Source organism: Nyctibius grandis, chromosome 6, assembly GCF_013368605.1.
Source record: "Nyctibius grandis isolate bNycGra1 chromosome 6, bNycGra1.pri, whole genome shotgun sequence".
NCBI classification, from domain to species: domain Eukaryota; kingdom Metazoa; phylum Chordata; class Aves; order Nyctibiiformes; family Nyctibiidae; genus Nyctibius; species Nyctibius grandis.
This window is the reverse complement of record NC_090663.1, coordinates 14,893,443-14,896,483: the sequence shown is the minus strand read 5'-3', so window position 1 is coordinate 14,896,483 and position 3,041 is coordinate 14,893,443.

Sequence of the window (3,041 nt, the reverse complement as noted above, 5' to 3'; positions counted from 1 at the left end):
TTTGTTAAACCCTTTGCCGTGTTATTTTGGCTCCCTATAGTATACTGTCAAATACACTTCGGATCATCACTGGACTTTTGGTGTCATTTGGATTCTGAATGACTTTGGCTTCACACACGAATGAATGGATTACACTCATCCATCCGTAGGTTATTCATCTGTTCTGTTCAAGAACACTTGCTTGTAAGACAAGGGTATTGACAAAATTAAATAATTAAAGTGCTGCTTGTTTTTTGAGAAACCCTTTAATTTCCACTTGCAGGTGCAATTTTCTATATAAAATGAGTAACATATTTTTTCTACTTAACACATCCACGTATGATTTATGAAATGTTACTCAAGTAAGACAAGCTTATTTTACACTTTATTTACTCGAACAGAACACTGATGGGAGAAATAAACGAGCTAGACAAGATCATCCGTAGCCAGAGACATGACTTGCTTTATACCAATGCGACGAAGGGAATCTGGACCTCTAGCACCACAGACAATTGACCTTGGAGAAAAGAGATGGAATACATTTTGGATTAGACAACTGGAACAAACCACATAAGAAATCAGTATGTATTGAGAGTTGATGACTGAATGTCAGCTGTATCTGCCAGACACATGGGTCAAGATGCTCTGAACGTGTAAGGCTGCAAAAATAAGGCATTGAGAGGTATATAAATTCTGCTGCCCTTAAAATGCTCAGAGGTAAATTCACTATTTCAGTGTCCTTCTCTTCTCTATTTGGTATGATCTTCAACGACAACAACAAAATCAGACATGGTTACTCAGTAATTGAGAGGCACAACAATCAATTTCTACCTTGAAAATGTTTTGTGTTGGTTTGAGAGTATTCTGTTCTATATTTGAAGTAGGCTATTCCATTGAGAATGTTTTAAAAATAATATTAACCCATTGACCATTCTCATCCTCCAGTATGTTTATTTGGCTGCTGCAGCGGTAGTTATGCAGCCAGCAGTTTAACTAATTAAGTCGTACTTCCCAGAACTCTGCTGACAACACTAGCATTATCAATGATGTTTATGACGAAAAAAAAAAACAAAGCCAATGAAGGAAAATCCATTGTTCTGTGCCCTCTGAGAAAGAAAGGAGAAAAAAAAATCAATTATTTGCCAAAGAGAAAAAAGGAAAAGAGATGACAGGAACCAGAGTATCTTTCTTTAAGAGAACAACAAAAAAATCATATTATCATTTTAAACTGTGAGATTGAGATTTATTTTTATAGCAATAGGATTTTAAACAGTCTTGAGTACATTTTTTTTCCCATTAACTCTGCACCAGATTAGCTGAGATTCTCCTATGTGAAGTGAGTGGAATCATGACTCCAGTGAACTCAACAGGGCTTTCTCCAGTGACTGTAAGTGAACTTGGGTTTCATTTGCACTCTTAACACCCACTGAAGAGCTTGCAAAAGAGCCAAAAAAGGACACAGATGGCTAATGTGATTTTCAGAAAAAATAAAATCTTAAAATTAAAAACAATACTCACAAACAAAAGTAAGGGTTTTTTTTGAGATTTGGGGGGGGGGGGGGGGGGGGGGGGGGGGGGGGGGGGGGGGGGGGGGGGGGGGGGGGGGGGGGGGGGGGGTGGGAACGACCCAACCCTTAGTTTTGCTATGGTCTGCATAGGAAAGCCTAACTTCCCATTAAAGACATGAAATTCTGACTTGTGTGTGGAAGTATGTTACTGCTGAAGTATCTCCAGTATTCTCTATCTACACACATTACGACCTTGCCCATTTTAGAATTAGCCCAAATTCAGTCACCGTTGACCAGTGCCTGGTGCTTTTAAATGCAAAGCAGGAAAGCCATGCCTGTAACAGATCAGTTCCTAGGATAAGAGAAGCTGTGGTCAGCATGGTTTGACTTTTATCTGCAGTTTACATTTGCATCAGCACTATTAAATATTTCTGTGGACTGACAGCTGAACCCCAAGCACAAGCACACCTTTAGTCCCCACCCCTTGTGATACCAAGAAAAATCTTGTCCGAATGGTAGAATAAACTAACACAGTGATGTTCTGAGAGCAAGGAAATTTGAAATAAGAATTGCAGTCACTTTCAAGTGCCTGACTACAATCTAACTTTTAATACTTTACAGTATTTTGCCTATCATTTGTGCTTGCTCAAAGCACCGATGGGAAAAGCAGGGCTGCTCATGCCATCATCCGTGAGAAGAGGCTGGTTGAAGCATAAAACTAGCTCTAAGCTGAGAACCCGTCTGCCTCTTCTCTCTCAAGAGCTGCCTACCATCCAAGTCACTTGTTGCATCGCCTACAGTGGTTTTCCCTCCGCACGCTGGGAAGCAATGCACCTGCAAGACGACCAAATGAGCATGCTGGTTGCCTTGGGTTATAGGAGACTGCACAGTGAATATGAATCACTTTTTTTTTTTTAAAGACTGACGAGATCATAAGATGTCCTCTCTCCCTCGGGCTGCCAAGCCCTGCAGTACGCATTTACCTTGAAGTAATGCGAGCGTCGCTTCCAATATTCGCATTTTTACCCCCTCCTTTGTACAGAGGAAACTCGGTCTCCCCGTCCTGACAAGCAGCTCGCCCCTTCCCTGCAGGAACGACTGGAGGGGAAAAAGGAGGCGCGCTACGGGCGAAGCTAACCGACCGGTAAGGAACCCCCGCGGCTCCCCCCGCCTCACGCAGCCGGCGCCCAGCCCCGCCGGAGGGGAAGGCGAGGCCGGGGCCCGCTCTCCGCCGCCGCCTCATTTAGCGCAGTTTCCCCGCCTGAGGCACCGAGGCTGACCCCGCCGGGGCTCCCCTGGGGCGGGGGCAGCCCGGCCGGGGGTTCCCACCTCCGGGACAAGGAGCTGCCGTGAGGGGCACGGCGGGAGCCCCACTGGCCCCCGACCGCCCGGAGCCGCTGGCGCAGGGGACAGGCAGCCACCGCCCCCGTACCGTACCGTGCGGCTCCGCCAGGGGAGGGGCGCGGAGGGCGGCGCGTCCCGTCCCGTTCCCACGCTGCCTCCTCCTCCACCTGCTGCCGCTGCGCCAGTAGCCGGCTGCGGGGAGCTGCCCGC